This window comes from Dipodomys spectabilis, unplaced genomic scaffold, assembly GCF_019054845.1.
Source record: "Dipodomys spectabilis isolate Male_0828 unplaced genomic scaffold, ASM1905484v1 ptg000001l, whole genome shotgun sequence".
In the NCBI taxonomy this organism is placed as follows: domain Eukaryota; kingdom Metazoa; phylum Chordata; class Mammalia; order Rodentia; family Heteromyidae; genus Dipodomys; species Dipodomys spectabilis.
In genome coordinates this window covers 28,007,590-28,019,313 of record NW_024870678.1, presented here as the reverse complement: position 1 = coordinate 28,019,313, position 11,724 = coordinate 28,007,590, and positions in this window count along the sequence as shown.

Below are 11,724 nucleotides of genomic sequence, written 5' to 3'. Positions count from 1 at the left end.
TGATTTAAGTTTGGAACATGAAATGTGTCACAGTGCTTTCTTGCTTTGTATCGCAAAAATATAGAGTACTTCATTTGCCAGAAGTTCGCTATTATTTGTTTCATGGAAATAAGATCCATGGGGACAGGATTTGTTCATTTCAATTCATTTGGTTTGTGTATCTAGTGCATGGTGCAGACAATAAATACGTAAATGAATTCTTGTTTTGGCACTTTACTTGAATTATCTCATCTCTCCCTTACCACAAAACTGAGAGAGAGTGGAAGTGGCGCTGTGGCTTAAGTGGTTGAGCGCTAGCCTTGAGCTGAAGAGCTGAGAGCAGTGCCCAGTCCCAGAATTCAAGCCCCATGACCGACCAAAAAAACAAAAACGAAAAACAGAGAGAGAGGTGCTATTTTCTTCCTCTTACAAATACTAAAAACAAGGTAAAAAAGGCTAAGTGATTTGCTCAAAATTATTTGGAGATTTAAGGCGAAGGTACTTGACTATAGCCTGGACACCTAACCATGCCCCTAACTTTGTCATGGCGGTTGTTTTTGAGTAATATTATGCTTGCTTTACATATTTGCTTAATATGAACATTAAACTCACTATGCTAAGTATTTTATATTTATTATGTCCCATAAAGTACATTCAACAATAGTAATCCAATATTCAATATACCCAATCTTATGAATCTAATGCCCAGAGAATTAAACGTACTTGTGCAAGTTAGCAGAGTCAGTGGAAGAGGCTAGAAATACATATCCAGCTAGTTGGGTTTGCCTCTCAGAGACAGGCAATCAGCACATTCTGTGGATGATACCTTCTAAATATCCAAGTGTATCACTTTACTTCTTTATTATATTACTATTTTTAACATGCTAGTCAATTCACTTCCCGCTATCGCCCACTTTTGCATGGTGACCAAGACTTTATATCATCTGGTCTTCAAACATCAGTTTAATGTTATATCTTTTTATTTGGCTAATCATGACTCAGCCATGTTAAATTGTAGTTTTCCAGTGCCCCTGAGAGAGATGGGCTCTCTCCTGCCCATCTAAAGGCTTTTCCTTTCCCTGCCCAGGTCTTAATCACCTGGATATATGGCTGAAGAGTTGTCCCTAAAAGAATAGCAAGGGTGTTCTTGAAAGGAATTTGTCCCAAACAAGCCTGAGAAGGGGTCTGCTGGAATTCAAAAAACAAGAAGCATGGAACACTAGAGTGATTAGTTCAAAGCATTTCTTGAGAATTTACTTTCAGAGTGCTTCAGTAGACTGTGAGAAGAGAGATTTTACTCAATATATTCACAAGAAAGAGAATGGATTGTGGAAAATATCTGAAGGCTTAAGAAATCTGGCTCAGGGCCAGGGCTAGTGTCTATGTGTTCAGCATACATATTTTGATCTTTCAGTGTTTCACCAAGAACCTACACAATTTTACCAGTGCCTGGGAATGTTCAAGGCCCCAGTTTGGGTTCAAGCCTGTAGGGAAACAGAGCTCACAGCTGGCCAGGTCACAGAGCAGTCAAGGTACTCTGTTTTTGTCAGGAGACCAAAAAAAAAAAAAGATGGGGGTGGGGTGGGGATCTATCTTCTCTGCCTGTACAAACATTTCCCATACTTTCCAAAACTGGAACCCATTCCAAATATTCACATTGTAGCCTGTGGTTACACTACTCACTTACAAAAAAAAATGTAAATCCTTATTTTCACTAGCAATGATCTTAGCAACTACTCCTCCCAAATTGCTCTGTTCAAAGCACTTTATGAGTATTTACTAAAAAATTCTTATAACAGGATTGAAATCGATATGCTATTATCTTTTGTCATTAATTTTTTTCTTGTAAAAATTTGAGATTAGGAAAAAAATAGTTAAGTAACTTTTGTCTTTGGGTGCAAAGGCTGTACAATTTGAAGCCAGAATGGAACTAAGGTAAAAATTTGGTTGTACACTGGGGCTGGGAAGGTGGCTCAGTGGTAGAGTGCTTGCTTCCCATGCAAGAGGCCCTGGGTTTGATTCCTCAGCACCACATAAACAGAAGAAGCTGGAAGTGGCTCTGTGGCTCAAGTGGTAGAGCACTAGCCTTGAGCTGAAGAGCTGAGGAACAGTACCCAAGCCCAGAGTTCAAGCCCCACAACCAACAAAAACAAAAATTTGGTTGTTCTCTTAGTTATATTTTTTAAAAATCTCCATCACCGAGTACTAGTACATGAGATGAGCTCATCATCTCAGATGGTGTTTCAGATGTTGTTTTAATACAGAGATTATTATTTCCTACCATTAACGACAATTGTCATAGAAGTAGTCTAGTAATGGCATTAAATCCAAATGTTTTCTTAGTACTATGCTATAACTATTGGTATCTCATTTAAAGTGATTAAGCAAAATTTCTGGCTTTGTGTGGGCTTGGAAAAGTTGTGTGTATTTTTTTAACCATGTGAAATTAACTCAGCCACTGAAATTGTGTTTATCATATTATCTCCATTTACATCCCATTCAGTGGTTTTCCTACTTAGAAAACTACTTTCCATCAGCAACACTCAAAGATTCCTGAACACCAGGAAACCAATGTACACAAAGAAGTAGAAAAATTGCTTGGGATAGCCAAACTAAATAGACTTTGAAGCAGAAACCTTAGGAGTTATAAATTATATGCCTGGCAGTATTAATAGTGTTTACGAAGGTTCTTAATTTATAAAAAGAGAAAAATGCCTCCAGATGGATGTACCAGGACACGCACAGTAGCACTGCTTGTAATAAAGAAAAAAACAACTGAAAAAAACCCATTAGTAAGGAATTAATTGAAAAAAATATGAACCCATACAATGGGCTACTGTGAATCTGTCAAAGAGGCAGATTAACACTGGCCAAAAGAAAAAGAAACTTCAGAATATTCTGGAAGATGGCAATTTTTGTTAAAAATTATTAGAAAATGAAAAGCAATTTACACTGAAACACAACAGTGCAAGTAGAGAAAATACCTGGAGACTATGCAATAGCAATTATCCTGGAGGAGCAGGAAGAGGATTACAGGAGAGTTTGGTGTGTTGGTATTGAGGGTGTGACACGCTCATGCCCTTCTCTGTCTGCCAGGAGCTGATGCCAGTAGCTCCCATGGATGCTCCATTCATTCCTTCACACAAAATGGTGTAATACAACCTGTGCGTATCATTGCAGGCATTTTAAATCATCTGTAGCTGACTCATAATACTTAATACCATGTAAACACCTAATACAACATAAGCATATAGGAAAAAAATATATATCCAGTACTGTCAAAGTGTTTTGAAAAAAATTATTTTTCATTGGTTGATTCCCCTAAATATAAAGTTCCTAGATTTGGAGGGCTGATTGAATTACCTATGCTGTGTATGAGAAGGAAGGATACTTAAATACAAAGAGGGTACAAATTAGAAACTCACATAATCCACTTCAATGTTGTTAGATGATAATTTTTAAATGGCAAAGTTATGACTCACATCTGTATAAAATAAACACATGCTAAAGAATCTACTTATGCACAATCAACAAGGCAGTAGGTAAAGATGTTACAATTCGTTCCAAGATTGATCTAAAGAGCAGAAATACCTACAGAGTAGGAATATTGAGAAGTCATTTTCAGCTTCTTCCACAGAGGGGAAGAGAAGTCTGTGGGCCCGCCACTGAACAGATTTTATCTGTCTAGAAGACAAAAGTTATTTGCATTACTGTCAGCCTTCTACAACACAGAGTTAAAAATAGCTCCAAGATGTGCGGCGGCAGTGCTCTCCTACCATCTTTTTTTTTAAAACTTTTATTTTATTTTATTTTTTTTAAAAAAAAAAAGGGCTGGGAAGGTGGCTTGGTGGTAGAGCGCTTGCCTTGCATGCCTGAGGCCATGGGTTCAATTCCTCAGCACCACATAAGCAAAAAGAAAAAAACCATAAGTGGCACTGTGGCTCAAGTGGTAGAGCGCTAGCCTTGAGCTGAAGAGCTGAGGGACAGCACCCAGGCCCAGAGTTCAGGCCCCATGACCAACAAAAAAAAATATGTATGTATGTATGTATATATATATTTAGAGAGAGAGCTATTAAGGTGTTGCAAAGAGTTGTTACCATTTCAGAAGTGCGTTGCTCTTTATGGACAGTGTCATTCCTTCCTTCACTATCTCTTTTCATCCTAACATTTTTTTTTGTCCCTTGTGGGGCTTGAACTCTGGACCTGGGTGCTGTCCCTGTCCCCTTGTGCTCAAGGCTAGTACTCTACCACTTTGAACCACAGCACCACTTCTGGTTTTCTGGTGGTTAATTGGAGATGTTACACAGACTTTCCTGCCAGGGCTGGTTTGGACTGGGACCATCAGATCTCTATGTCCTGTGTAGCTAGGATTACAGGCATGAGCCACTGGTGGCGGCCATCCTAACATCTTTTTATTTTTTATTTTTGGCTGTCGGTCATGGGGCTTGTACTCTGGGCCTGGGCGCTGTTCCTCAGCTCTTCAGTTCAAAGCTAGCACTCTACCACTCCACCACAGCACTACTTCCAGTTTTCAGGTAGTTAATTGGAGATAAGAATCTTATAGACTTTCCTGCAGGCTGGCTTTGAACCGCCATCCTCAGATCTCAGCCTTCTGAGTAGCTGGGTTTACAGGCGTGAGCCACCAGTGCCTGACCATCCTAACATCATAATGGGAAAGGTGTGCCACATGGCCCCCATGGAAACACCAACAGTTCCCTAAAGGACTAGCAGTAGAGCACATGTTATACTAGTTGTAATTAGTTTTGATCTTTTGCCGCATTCTTATCATGTAACTTGGTGGAAAGTGAGCTGCAGTGTACTCCCCTCGATGTAAAAATGGGAGTGACATTATTATTATTATTAATACCCCGTAGGGTTGCTGCTGGGTTAAATGGGGAAATGTGTGTGAAATGTTTGGACTTGCCCTGACTTTTAGTAAATGTTTGGTGACTGTGAGTTATTAGCCTCTTTATAGCTAAATGTAGTAATTCCCCTAAATGCATGGTGCGTGGGATGGCAGCTCAAAACAAGGGCCTTCAGCATCTGGGATATGTCAGGGTCATGAGCCTTGCATCAGATGAAATGCACGTAATGGAGTTCTGTTCACTTGCATACTAAACCAACTTTTTCACTTCCCTGGATCTTATCCTTTTGCTTGCCATACTTTCCAGATTCTTCAGAGTCCATGGTTGGTTTCCAGAAGTTTTAATTTTTAAAGTTGTTATTATAAAGGCGATGTACAGAGGGGTTACAGTTACATAAGTCAGGTAAAGGGTACATTTCTGTTTGGACAATGTCACCCCTTCCCTGGCTGTTTCCCAGTCCCCTCCCCCCCCCCCCCTGCATACGCACCCACAAAGTGTATAGTCCATTTTCAACATAGTGTCTAGTGAGTACCACTGATGCAGGTACTGGTACTCAAGCAAATCTTTCATTCTACTCCCTTGCTTCTAGTAATTTTGTATGCACTTATCCTGTCTGTCTGGGGATGGGGAATGGGAGGTCTCATGCTGTTGCACCGGCTGGGTTTGAACTTCTAGCCTTACCAGCTCCTCCTGTCTCAGCCACCTGAGTTGCTGGGACTACAATAGGCAAGTACCCCTATGCGTGACTTCTTTATAATCACATAGTGTCTTTTTATTATTTTGGTTTTCTGTTTACTGACTCAATCTAAAATGCATATTTGATTGGTGGATAAACTTGGTAATGTTCATCTGAATTTTCTTCACTGGTCTTTTGCCATTTGAATTTAAGTTTCCTTCAGTAGTTTGCAGTTGCATTCACCTTAGCTTTAGGGAATACATGTCATTAATAATTTAATCTATTTTACTTTGAGTAACGAATTATTGAAACAGGAAAATTAAAAAAAATGGGGCCAGGCGCTGGTGGCTCACACCTGTATTTCTAGCTACTGAGGAGGCTGAGATCTGAGGATCATAGTTCAAAGCCATCCCAGGTAGAAAAGTCCACAATTAACCACTGAAAAACTGGAAGTGGAGCTGTGGTTCAAAGTGGTAGATCACAGTGCCCAGCCCCTAAGTTGAAGCCCCACAACAACAACAACAAAATTATGGGGTAGTTGCATCATGCATGCATTTAATTTATGAACTTCAGCAAATCAAAGAGTAGGTTTACTGGCATTGTGCTTGAGGAAGATGGTGTCTCTGCCTATCAATGAACATCAATGAGCAGACCTGGGTACATGAGACATTTACATACTTCCCATAGGAATTCAGGTCCTGAAGTGTACCACAACTGCTCCTTGTGCTGCTCACTGGGCTGAGTACAATTCTTATACCATAAAGGTAAGATTATATTAAGTCACAGGTGGAAATTCCACACCTGAGTTCATGAGACAAGTAGCTGTCAAAACACAGATGTGCTAAAAATATAGTATAAATTACCTTCAGGCTATGTGTAAAATATACATATGAAACATAAATAAATTTCTTGTGTGGACTTGGGTCTCATCTCTAGGATGTCTCATTATGTATATACAGATCTTCCATAATCTGAAAAAAAAATTGGAACAATTCTGGTTCTGAGCCAAATGAAAGAATCAGGCATCTATTCCAACCATGAAGTAAAAATAGACTGTGTGAAGTTTACTGAATAGCATATGTGAATTTAGTATTGGTCCAATATAAAGAATTTTCAAATATATTTTTGCTGTATAATTTAATCTCCTGAATGTTATTCCATCTTATTTAAAATTAATCTGCCCAGGAAAATCCTGGTTAAATTAAAAACAAATATTGGAAGCCACTCAGCTGATGTGTAAACAATTTCAGATGTTATAGTCTCAGAGACAAAGTTAGGCAATATGAAAATAGTTCATTAACTTTATATTATAGCAATTTTTTCATGGTCTTAAGCTACAGTTTTTGGGAGGAGAGAGTTATCCATTTCTACAGCTACCATTGCAGGTGCTGACGATTTTCAACTTCCTGTTTTTTAAAAATAATTTAAATTTTATAGTAAAGGTGATGTACAGAAAGGTTACAGTTATATAAGTAATGAGTACATGTTTTTGAACAGTGTTACCCCTTCCCTCATTTTCTTCCACTCCTCTCCAATCCGGTTCCCCTCCCCCCCAAGTTGTAAAGTTTGTTTCAAACATAGTGTCTAGTGAGTATCACTGTTGAATTGGTTCACTCTTTGTCCCACTGTTTCTGTGATTCCCCTTCCCTTCCCCAAATAAGAGAAACATATATAAGACAAAGGGTACAGAAATAAAAAAACAGTCACAACAGAGAGTAAGCCAAAGGTAAAAGAAAGAAGAAATAACTGAAAACAGTGCAATAAAAAGACCTCTTGTTTCCATCCCTTGGAGTTCATTTCAATAAGCATCATTTCAGATGGTCATATGCATATTGCCATTGAGCCATTGTGCTCCTCTCCTAAGAATATCCTCCTTTGTTCTGTGTGAGAATGTTTAGAGTGCTGTTTAATTAATCATGTCCAAATGTAATTATTTTTTTCTATCCATTGGATTAACTTGTGGATATATAGACAGATCCTAATTATTACAAATGAGGGAAACCATGCAGCCTGTGTTTCTTTGGGTCTGGTTTACTTTACTAAATATAATTGTTCCAAGTATTTCAATTTCCTTATGAATGGGGCAATGCCATTCAGCATTTCTGATGGAAGCATAGAATTCCATTGTGTATATATGCCACATTTTCTTGAGCCATTCATCTACTGAGGGGCATCTGGATTGGCTCCATATCTTAGCTATGGTAAACAATTTTGCAATGAACTGATGGCATTAGTGTAGGCTGGTTTGTGGTCATTTGGGTAAATGCCCAGGAATGGGATTGCTCTGTTTAGTCTTTTGAGAAATCCCCATATTGCTTTCCAGAGTGGTTGAACCAGTTTACATTCCTACCAACAATGTAGTAGGATTCCCTTTTGGCCACATCCCCGCCAGCATGTTATTGATAGTTTTCTTGATAATGGCCATTCTAACTGGGATGAGGTAGAATCTTCATGTTGTTTTTATTTGCATTTCTTTTATGGCCAGAGATGTTGAAGAACATTGCTCCATGTGTCTATTGGCCATTCTTATTTCTTATTCAGAGAAGTCTCTTTTTGTCTTTAGCCCATTTTATTGATGGGGTTGTTGTTTCTTTGAGGATTTGTTTTGGGGGGGCTTAATTTTTTTGGGCTCTAAGTATATTTTAGATATGAGGCCCTGATGTGCATCTAGTAAAGGTTTTTTCCCAATCTGTGGGCTTTCTATTTGTCCTACTATGTCCTTTGTCATGTAAAGGTCTTCAGCTTAATGCAATCCCATCTATTCAGCCTTTCTTTGATTTGTTGTGTTTCTGGATCTTTACTTAGGACTAATTTCCTCTTTGAAACCCAGATTTCTTTTTTTTTCTTTTTGCAGAGATCTCTGGCACTCTATTAAACCCAGGACTTTGTGCTTTCTAGGCAGTGTTCTACCACTGACCTACATACATCCTAATCCTCTGGTCCAGACTGTTCCCTGGGTCTTCAAACCAATATCCACTCAGACTACAGTCCATCTGTCTACATGTGGACAGTCCAGAAGAAGGCAAGTAAAATCAATGTAACTATGTTCAAAATTGGATCCTTTCCATTGTGTGTCCAAAATCATCTATCCCTCTTAGATTCATCATCCCCTCTCCCTATGCTTTGCTCTACCCTTGGGTCACCCTTATTTCTGAGAATGAGTAACAAAGCCCATGAAACTCATCTCCAATTACCACCAGAAAACTGGAAGTGGCACTGTGGCTCAAAGTGGTAGAGCAGTAGCCTTAAGCTAAGAGCTCAAGGACAGAACCCAGGTTCTGAGTTCAAGTCCCATGACTGACCAAAAAACAAAAACCAAAACCAAAAACCAAAACCAAAAAAAACCCCTGTTGCTTTAAAGAAAATTTCTGAATTCTTTCACAGATGCCTGGTAGACTCTGAACTTTCAATTCAAAAGGATTAAGCACTATCTGAATAGAATACACATTGGAACACATTACAACTGGGGTTTTCTCAAATATTTTATTGAGGTAACTTTTCCCAATTTTATACACATATATATGCATTTATATGTACTTAGGAAAGCTAAACAATGTTCTAAGGCACTTGGAATTGTGCACAGCAAAGTATCCTATTATATTATACCACTAGATAGAGCACGAGTTTGCTTCTTAAATAACACAAACACCAATATGAAATAAAAAAGATAATACATAGTCTTTCTTTCAGGTTACAATAGTGGAATACATATACATACGTGTGTTTACTGGTAGATATTTATACGTACATACTATAATACAGTACAGATTAAGGACAACATAAAGAAAAAGTGTCAGGTTAATCAGTGTATAGTTCCAGTTATTTACACACACAGATCTTCTACTGTGTCAGCTGCAGGACTCACTCACTCACTGGGAAGCAGGAATCATTAAGTTAATTTGATAATGCTCACAGTGAAACCATTTTAATTACTTTAACCAAAATGTGAAATAACAGAAAAATGCCAAGTGTCTATTATTTTAAAAACCACTCTTACGTAGAAAAAAAAGCCTAGCTTGAAGTTTTAGTAAGTATTTAACTTGTGAAATTGGTATAGAATGTTTGAACACATTGGCCCATTTCAAAGCCACATGGAAAAAATACTCAAAACAAAACAAAAAACACGAGTGCTTATCTTTGAAGTGAGGAAAGTGGTTTGACCCTCATTTCACTGATTTTTTTTCCAAATAGTAGCTAGTAATGCAGTAGCAACTTCTCATTGTGGAGATGCTCTACAAATGTAAAGATAAGTCCAATCACAAAAGCACCCAGCAAGGGAGAAGCCCTCAGACTGGCAAGTGGCACAAATATTCTTATTGGCATTTTAATATACCATAAAATGGACCTGAGGGTGGAGGGTAGAGTGGCATTCTGCCTCGTTGACTCGTTTCAATTTATTCTCGTTAAAAAAAATACTGCTGTTAAAAAAGCTTAAGAATTTTAAAGCACCATCTGTAAGTTTACGATTTGACCATCTTTATTAACTCTACGTTGCTCTGCCTTGAGGTTTTCCTTTTTAGGATTTTAATATTTCACACAATTACAGTGGCTAACTTAATTCCATTCACCTTACAAGAATTGAAGGTGCATTGATCAATCCGTTTCAGTGACAAAGAGAGACAGAGAAAGCACGCCTCTGTGTTTTTAGCACAGTTTAACCTTGCTTCACCTGGGTCAACTCATCTTGCTTTGTGTGTGACCAACTCTGCGACACGAATATGAACGAGCCCACAGTTTATCCACATTTCCAACATAATACAGAATTCATACATCTTCAAAAGGGTGGAACCACAGGACTGTATTTATACAGGAGAATTCAAATCTGTGTATGTGAATTAAGTCCTTCATTAGAAAGATAAATACAAAATTCTTTGAAACTGGGAGGAGTGTGTGGGGGGCAATATAACATTATGGGGTGACTTCCAAGAGCATTGAATTGTTTTAGGTGCATTATTATGAGTCACTATGGTTTAACTCTTGCAATAACCCTGATGATTGACAAGGACTATGACCAATAGGGTAGTTCTGAAGTAAACAAAACACACAAAACACCCAACTGCGTCATGTAGAAAATCTCTCCTTTAAGTATACACAGGCCAAGGGTGAGTCACTACACCTAATGCCCCCTATAATTGCCAGGACTGCTCAGTGAAAACTGCATGCTGGCAGAAGACTTGGAAAAGTGATGGTGGTCTGAGAAAAAGCAAGGAGGTGACACAAGGCTTGGGAAGTGGCACTTTTTCCTGCATTTTCTCAAATGGCAGCAGTTGGTACTCCGGTAGAGGGGTACTACCCTCCAATGGCGGTCATTTGAACAAGGAGGAAGGCTTTTAGGTTTGGTTTTCACAATGACTGGGGATGCTGCTGATGGTCAGTCACAGGGGCCTGGGATATTAAATGTTTGCCATGCATGGGGGCATTTCTGTACCACAAAAATCATTCTGGTCCAAATGCGGACAGCACCCCACTGAGAAGCACTGATCAACAGTACTTTGCTGATATGTGTAGCTGTGCTAGCAATGTGGCAAGCTAAATGACATTTTTGGTGTGGTGGTAGTGGTGGTGGTGGTGGTGGTGGTAGAGGTGGTGTGTGTGTGTTTGTGTGTGTAGTAAATCCTAGTGTAGCTTAAAATGGCCCTTTTTGGTAAAGATATTAGGTGGGAATAGCTATCACAGGATTTGTTTGCCAAAAAATCCAAAGTAGCCAATGGATTCTCTTAATTTGTGAAGACCCCCGACTTCAAAAAGCATAGATAGGCTATGCTTCAGCCGATTTCTTGAAATGCTAATGGTAGTTCACAGTTTCTAAGAGTTTAAGTTGGTTGATTATAAAGTAACTGGGAAGTGAAAATGAGAATAGTTTGAGGGGTTTCTACTACCTATGTTCCTACTAACCTTAGTCACTGTAGAGACTCAAATCCCTCTTTGAAAGTTGGGTTTGAACTATGTAGGGATGTGTTTTCTCTCAGGAAGATGTTCTATTGACTGGATGATTTGCTTTTGGCACTCTTCCCTTCTGGCACATAGTTGAATGCTGAAAGTTCATTTTGGTTTCTCACATACATTGTGTGTGTGTGTGTGTGTGTGTGTATGTGTGTATTCCACCAGGAAGTACACAGCAAATACTTTGTAACTGAGAGATTAACCAAGGAGCTAAGGGATAGTTTTGTAGACAAATGATACTAAAAAGTTTCTTGTATCAAC